Source organism: Pteropus alecto, unplaced genomic scaffold, assembly GCF_000325575.1.
Source record: "Pteropus alecto unplaced genomic scaffold, ASM32557v1 scaffold56, whole genome shotgun sequence".
Taxonomy (NCBI): domain Eukaryota; kingdom Metazoa; phylum Chordata; class Mammalia; order Chiroptera; family Pteropodidae; genus Pteropus; species Pteropus alecto.
In genome coordinates this window covers 1085365-1093628 of record NW_006438871.1, presented here as the reverse complement: position 1 = coordinate 1093628, position 8264 = coordinate 1085365, and the positions used below count along the sequence as shown (strand labels likewise).

The 8264-nt window shown below is 58.7% G+C and overlaps 1 long non-coding RNA gene across 1 annotated transcript in view; it reads right to left on the bottom strand.

The window, feature by feature from the left end:
• Positions 1-1852: 1852 nt before the first annotated feature.
• The window catches only part of LOC107195929, a 6688-nt gene continuing 276 nt past the window's right edge, over positions 1853-8264 (bottom strand). Inside the window, exons 2-3 of the long non-coding RNA XR_001517237.2 lie at positions 6338-6447; positions 1853-2102 (exon numbers count right to left, since the gene is read on the bottom strand). This is a non-coding gene — a long non-coding RNA (uncharacterized LOC107195929). The remainder of the gene's footprint in view (positions 2103-6337; positions 6448-8264) is intronic.

The following is an 8264-nucleotide window of genomic DNA, read 5'->3' as shown; positions in this document are numbered from 1 at the left end:
GATGGATAGATGTGGGGATGGATAGATGTGTGGATGGATGGATGGATGGATGGATGGATGGATGATGGATGGATGGATGGATGGATGGATGGATGGGTGGGTGGGTGATGGGTGGATGGATGGATGGACGAGGGGGTGGGTGATGGGTGGGTGGGCGATGGGTGGGTGCCTGCATGGACAGATGGATGCATGGGTGACTCCAGCACTTTCAGAGAAGGCCCCCAGCGAGGCAGTGCAGTGGCAGGATCAGAGCTCTGTGCACTGTAGCATTGGGGGTGCTGGGGGGTGATGGTCTCTGGGCAGGACGCTGCCTTCACGCCGTGCGCCCTTCGTGTTCTGGGATGTTGGAGGGTGTGGCCGCTGCTCCCCCAGGTGCTCACCACACCTGTGATCCTCGTCTCGCCTGCGTCCCCCTGGCCGGGCGCGCGGCAGGTGTCCACAAGTGGTCGGCAGCGAGTGGACGGAGGGGCCCCTTCCTCTCAGTTCTTCTGGTTCCACAAACAGGTCCCTGTGCCCTGCTCGCCCTCCCCCGAGGCCCACGGAGGAAGGGGGCGGGCGCGCATTTTCTTGGTGGCAGGAAATAAGAAACGGTTTGAGGTGCCCTGTGTGTGTTCGGGGCTTGTGGGCGGGGCCAAAGGCCAAGACCCCGTGGCCGTGCATGGGTTTCGGGTAAGAGAGGGCTCAGGGTGGCCATTTTCCCCATCTGTTACTACTGCTATTTATTTTAATGCTCAAATTGTCCCATTAAGTGTCTGGCTCAGGGGCAGCAAGCACCTTCACACTGCTGTGCGGCCGTCACCAGCAGCATCTCCAGAGCTTCGCATCTTCCTAGACTGAGGCTCTGCCCGCATCAAACCCGACACCCCCACCCCGGGCACCGTCCCTCCCACTCCGTCCCTGTGGCTCCGGCTCCTCTGGCCCTCGTATGAGAAACGCACGGTGTGTGTCCTTTGTGCCTTGTTCACTTCACTCAGCGTGGGCTCCTTCCTCTCTAAGGGCGGATAAGGCTGGTATGGGGGGACCCATTGTGTTTGCCCATCGCTCCGCCCGTGGACGCCTCGGCGGCTCCCACCCTTCGGCTACTGCGGGCGCTGTGGCGTGGGTGTGCAGAAAGCCTCTGCCTCGCTTCTTTGGGGTACAGACCCACCAGTGGAGCTGCTGACCGTATCGTAACCCTGCCTACTGTTTTCACTCTCCGTCAGTGTTAACGCTGCCACGCCGTGCAGAGTGGTTCTCACGCTCCCTCCGACAGAGCACAGGGCGCGGATGCCCCGCGTCCTCCCCCATGTGCTGCTTTCTGCGGGCACGTGCACAGCCCCCCGCTGGGCGCGATGGCCTTGGTCTAAGACAGAGCCGGCCCGGGTTGCGTGGGGCGCCCTATCAGTCCCACCTGCTGTTTGTTTTTACCAATTCACTCTTTTTCTGTTTACGCACCCTGAAATCCAAGAGTGTAGAGAAAACCACACATTCATGTAACACCACCCCGATCATGACACATGTGCCGTCATCCCCAAAGGTCCTGTGGTGCCGGTCCGCCATCAGGCCCGCCCGTCACCCAGCTCTGCAGCCGTCACCCGGCTCCCGCTCCTGCAGTCCGGCCTTCGCCCAGTGCCACGGGCGTGAGCCGGCGCAGCACGGAGCCTTCGTGCTGGGCGTCTCTTCCCGAGGCCCCGCCGTGCGCCCTGGCCACTGCCCAACTCGTGACAGAGAAGGGGCCCCCGCTCCGGGATCCGCGGGGTGGCGTTCATCCGCCTGATGTTCGATCCAGCTTAGGGCCACAACGAAGAAAGCCGCTATAAATGCTCAGGTCCCTCTTTCTGGAAAAAACGAATTTTCATTCTCCTGGGTGAACACCTAGGAACGGGTGCCAGGCAGCGACCTTTCTAAGAAATGGCTGAGCCGCTTTGCGAAGGCCAGCGCCGCTCCGCATCCCCACCGGCAACGCGGGCCGCTCCGCATCCCCACCAGCAACGCGGGCCGCTCCGCTGTCCCCTCCGGCCGACACTCGGTGTCGCCGGCGTTGTCCGGTTCAGCGCAGGGTTTTCTTCTGAATGTTCTCAAAGGAGTTAGTATCTCGCTGCGGTTCTCAGTTCGACCATGACCTGCAGAGCGTAGACGTTCGGATTTGAGAAAGCCTCAAACACGCGGAGTCTGGCCTCCCAAATGTCACATCCGAGTTCCAAGTCCTTATCCCAGGCGATCGCCTGGTCGCAATCCCGCAAAGGGAGGGCCCCCCCAGTCCCATCCCCACCCAGTGTGGGAGCTCGGAGTGGATGAGGCGTGCCAGGAGGCCAGCTGGCCAATGTGCCCATTTTATCGATGAGAAAGGGGAGGCCCAGGAGGCAGACTGTCCAAGGCCGTCGACAGGGTGGTGCCAGAGGCCAGGGCAGGGCCTGGTTTCCTCCAGCTCCGTCCTGCCCATTGCCCCGCTCCCCGCCCCCAAGCCCGTCACTTTGGGGGATGCAGTTCCACTAACGTGTGTCGTGGCACCGTGACATGCAGCCCTGGCTTCTGTCCCCGACTTGTGAGAGACCAGAGGATGAGCACAATGGGCCTCCCTGGGGAGCGGCAGCTCGGTCGCTGGCTCCGCACGGGGCAACGAGACGCTGCCTCCCGGGGCATACGTGCTTCAAACAGCGGAAGACACGCTCCCGGACACGGCTCGTGGAGTAAGGCCTCGTTTAGCACAGAACGAAGCAGACAGCACCAGACACGAGCAGCAGAAAGCCTCATGCTGGGCCGAGAAGACCATCGTGTCGGGTTCGACGCGGCTGGGCAGACGGCAGTGACACGCCAAAGTCCCCATTCTGGGCCGCGATGGGACTTGGTCCGGAACAGGATGTTGTGTTTACTGCGTGATGCTGAATGAACATGCTCCTGTCGACGTAAGCCTCTGGAGCTCGGGGCATCCCCCGGCCACCACCCTCGGCCACCGAGGGTCCTCTGCCCCGCAGGGGACGCCACCAGCCCCGGGGGAGGAAGGGACGTTTCCGCTTGTGACCCTGTGCTGCAGGCATCGCAGAAACAATCTGAAATGCCCCTGGGAAGAGGGGTTACTCCCTCTCCAGACGAACTGCTTCCTCGATCCCCACAAACTGGACTCGGTTCTAATGGTATTCGTTAATTTCCCTTGGGAGAAATTCAAATTTCACATAGACCTGGAGTTGTGTTTTTGTAATGAGATAAATGTGATTTTCGGTTGGTTGCCTTTTTTTCTTCTCCAAAAACCTCAGCAGCAACCTGGGAAGAGGGGTTACTCCCTCTCCAGACGAACTGCTTCCTCGATCCCCACAAACTGGACTCAGTTCTAATGGTATTCGTTAATTTCCCTTGGGAGAAATTCAAATTTCACATAGACCTGGAGTTGTGTTTTTGTAATGAGATAAATGTGATTTTCGGTTGGTTGCCTTTTTTTCTTCTCCAAAAACTTCAGCGGCAAATATGTTTGTTTGTTTGTCTGTTTGGACAAATGCGTTTCTTATTTCCTGCCCCCTCCCCAGCTTAGACGGTCTCAGTTTAGGAAAACGGCTCGCTACCTTTTCCTAGGAACCTGGGCGCTGCCGCGGTGATGTCTGCTACGAAGCGCCCTAATTAGAACTGCTTCTGTTTCTGTGCTGCTGTTGATTCAAGGGTGACCGCAGTGTTGGGGACACTGTGCCACACAAGCAGCCTTCCAGCCGTGCTCCCGGATTCAGTCACACACCCCGCTGGGGGCCAAGAAAGGGCGGTGACGAGGCGGGGTACGGACCAGGTCCTTAGCGGCAGGGTCGCCACGTGGAGAGATGCACGGACAGCATGATGCTGGCCCCGGCCACCGAGCCTCGCCTGTCGCCTCTACAGCTTTTTGTGCTCGCTTATAAACGTACGGCCGAACACGGCGTGACCCCGCTTCTGCGCTGTCACGGCCTTTCTCCAGAAGCGGGTTGTGACAGTCCGACCTCACGGCCTGAGCGTCTGTCGAAGGGCTGCTGCAGTGGCGACCGGGCTGCTGAGAGGGACTAGGGGCCCCGCAGGTGGGCGGACACCGCCTCCCCCCAGTCCTCTGCTCCTGGCCGAAGCCTGGCATGCAGGGAGCTTGGAGCCCCTGACCCCCGAGGGCCTATGTGTGGTACGGCCGCTGGGTCCGGTGACGCCTGGAGGGAAGGAGAGATCAGACACCGAGTGTGTCAGGCCCTCCGCCCAGCCTGTCGCAGGTGTGATGCTCACTGAGGCACTGATCCCAGAGCACGGATGGACCCCGAAGACATAGGCCGAGCGACAGAAGCCGGACACAGAGGCCACACGGTGTGAGTCCGTTCACGGGAAATGTCCAGGACAGGCACGTCCATTGAAACAGGAAGTCGACGGGTGGTTTCCGGGCAATGGGGAGTCCTAAGGTTTCTGTAACTGCCTTTGATGACTTCTTCCTTGACATCTGCTATTTAGAAGTATTTTTTAACAGCCGGTGCCTGGAAAGTTGCTCTCACGTTAACTTGTTTTTAAAATACTGATTGTCCAGGGGTGGGCATGTGACCTGGAACTGGCCCGAACGTGTGTTCCGTGGTCTGGACACAGTGGTTGGCTCGAGGGCAGGCACGGGGCTCAGGCAGGTCTGGGGAGGTTTAGTCCTGGGACTCGCACTGGGAAAACGAGGGAGGCAAAGCCGCCGTGATGTGGAGGCTGGGGGTCTCCGCGTGACGCAGGGACGGCTGTCCGGGGATGCGGCCGGCCCCCGGTGCAGCGCGGACAGCTGCAGGGGCCTCCTCCGAGGCTCGGGCCTCCTCCGCTGCACGAGCCTGCTACTCCGCTTCCGGCATAGGATGGGTTCACATGGGTGTCTGCCACCCATACTTGAAAACCCGAGGGGCGCACGTCCCCCCGTCTACGCCTAAGGCTGATGTCCCAGGCCTGCCTCACAGATGTCTCTCCAACCGTCTGCTATCAGCTCCCCTTCAAGGCTTGGGAGGAGATGTCGGCATGACAGCCACTCACACAGACGCCGCGTCTCATAGAGACCAGACTGCAGCTCGGGCGGGCCCTGGGAGATGGCCTCCTGCAAGGCCTGGGCGTTCAGGCCACAGGTCAAGGGCAATGACGTGAGTCCATCGGAGCCCGGGGCTGGTCTGCCCTCACGCTGCCCCTCAGCTGGCACCGTGCGGGGCCTTGCTCACGGGAGAATGCGAGAGCGGTCGGTCAGTATGGGTTCAACAGCTACGTGCCAGCAGTTCCCATGGCCCATGCACGTGGCAGGCACCCCCCGCCCCCCACTCCCCACCCAGCCCCGCAAGGTGGCACCGTCACATCGCCATAGAAGCTGAGACACGGAGGCTGACAGGGCCAGCTGCCCCAAAGCACAGAGCAACGTCCAGAGGCCGATTCTGAAGCTGGAGCCTGACCTGTTCCAAGACTATTGTGCCAGGAGGCCCGACCGCACGGCCTCCGCCACGGCCTCCGCCGCCCGAGGGCCTGCCGCCGGGCAGCTGTGCGGGAAGCGAGGAATGGCTGCGACACGGAGCTGCGCTCACACACGAGCCGTTCACACGGCCGGTTCCCCTCACACATCCGCCCCGGGGCGACCCCCAAATCTCACAGCCCCCGACGGTGAAAGGCCTGAAGTCATGCTGCGAAGCGGTGCAGCCCAGTGCAAACCAGCTGCCCAGGAACCCGCAGCCGTCACACCGGGGGGCGTTTGGACCGGCAGGTGTGGGAGGGCCTGGCGCCTGGCGCTGCTGAGAACACAGAAACCAGCAGGGCGGCTCCTTAACAAGAAGTGACCTGAACGTCAAAGGGCTCAGAGAAGCCCTGGGGCGGGGGGTGTTTGAGGTGCCCTCGTACTTTTTAGCGAAACCAGTCCTCTGCGTAACGGAGCTGGCAGACCACACACGTGAAGGGCAGAGCGTGGAGCTGTCATACAGTTGGTTGGAAAAATCATGGCCCTGCCAAATCAGCACTCGATTAATTCTTTGTTGGTTCCATGAATCGGCGTAAAGTTGCATTCATAGCCTGAAATTTCTTGACTATGAGACAAATTCAAGATATTGTCCCCTTTTTTTATTTTTCCAGATCAATTCTCACACTCCCTGCCCCACTATTGACACTATTACCCTCTGCTTCCCATTTTAAGCGGATTCCCTCGCGGGACCAATGACCACCTTGTGCTGGAGAACAGTCGACAGCAGGCAGTGACCACTCCACCGCTCTAAGTGTGTGCGTCTGCCCACGCATCCCCGAGGCCACGGGAAGCCAGCCCCGGACTGCCACCACCCTGCCCAGGACAGCCTTCCCGCCTTCACACTCAGTCTTTATCAAAGACCGAGACCAAAACAGCCCAGCGACAAGCTCGTACAGGTCCGTTTACCTGCGTCATCAAAACAGCTTCCGCTTTGTTCCTCCACATCTCTGTCATAAAGGCCATCAGTCATTTTGGAGTTGGTTTTGGGGGCCTTTGGATTCCTCGTGTCTACTTATCTGCGGAGAGAACGCACAAATGGGTGAATAAAAGTGAATGAACCTTTTGCAGGTTTCACATGGCAAAGCAATGCACTGGCTGTTTGCCGTCAGAGGGCGTGGGGGTAGATGTGTGTTTAAATTTAGAACCAACGAAAACAGACTCTCCTGAGAAATAATGCTTCCTTCTTTTTCTGTCTTGGCACCGTGAAACTCAGAAGCTTTCCCTGTGCGAACTGGCTGCAGCAAAGCTCAAAAACAAGTTCCCTCTTGACTTTTACGTGTTTCGATCACGTTTTGTACGCATGCCTTGCGTTTTAGGCCACTGGAAGTCATCTCGGAAGGAGCGCGCTTCACTGGACGCGACTGGGCTGTATGAGGGGTTGTCATCAGAAGTGGGTAAAGCTACCAGGGCTGTCAAGCCTCCCCAAGGGGCAGCGGTGCGGGCAGACCAGACGGGGCACGCACCTGGACAGGGCTGTCAGGGAACAGGACAGAAAGGCTTCGGACTGTGGGGTTTGGATGGGGTGTGAACCTCCCCCCGAGGAAGAGTCTCAAGGCTCAAATTACTTGAGGTATCAGCATGAGATTCCCTGCCGGCAACAGCTCTGGCCTAGAGAAAGGGAGAACAAGCCGTGGGGGCTCTCGGGGGTCCCTGGGAGGAACCGGAAATCGCCCTGCTGCGGGCGGCACAGGCCCCTCCTCTTCCCCATTCCCCGGGCGTGTGTGACAGGAGACCAGTAATTAAAGGTAAGGGTCCGGCCCTTACCAGCTTCGTGACTTTGGCCCAGTTCTCTGACCCTGAGCATTCTGTCTATAAAATGGGATAATAACGTTTCTACTTAATTGGGTTGTGAACATTCAATGAGTTACCATATATAAAGCACTTATGACAATGCCTGGCATGTACTAAGTGCCAAATAAATGTTGGCTGTTCTTATTACTCCCTTGGACGGGAAAGGGTAGCCCAGGTGGGCTCTGAGGGGCAGAGATCCCCACACCAGCTAGAGGGGTTAAAGACCTGTTGCTCTGGGACAGAGGGCTTTGACAGAGTCCCTCCTGGACCAGACTGGACTCTGGCTTCCCTGAGCACTTTCAACTAGGCCCCCAGTTTTAGACTTCTGTGTGGTCCCTGCATCTTCCGATTTTAGCAAGAATTCCCTTCCTCCATATCTGACCACCCTTCGCTATCCCCTAGGGGGTCTCATCATCTCGGCCTAATTTCAGCAAGAGTCCCCCTGCACCAACTGATGTTTCCTCTTAACGGTGTCCGACCCACTGACCGCCCCCTGCTCCTCAGCTGTCAGTTCCCACTGGCCCACGCTGTCCTTGGGACCGAGCCCAGTTCTTACACCCTACTGCCACAGCCCTTGCACAGGAGAAAGGGGCTCTACGGAGTGACCTCAGGGCGACCTAATCACAAACTCCTAACGGGGCAGGTCGTGGTGGGTCGCCACGCCCCAGGCCTGTAACTTTAGTCAAAGGTTATCTCTGCCTTAAGCAACCCTGTGCCTCGCTCTCGTGCATCTAGGCGGACACACTTTTGAAATAAGCTGTAATCGCCCGCACGTGAGCGCACAACCTGAGCTGTCCCGCAATCTGTCCTGCCTTGCTTTCTCCGGACTCTGTCACCTTCCTGACCCAGACGTCCCGCCTAATTCCAAATGTGTAAGAGAAACTGCGCGCTGTCACTCTCCAGAGCACTGGAGGTCTTGCTTCCCAACGAATGCCATCAGTTTGGTGCAAACTCATAACCATCCTCTACAGGTGTGGAAGCTTCTCACGTGCACACGCTGAGTGAGATTTTCCCTGACACCGCCCTGCAGTTATTAGGAGGG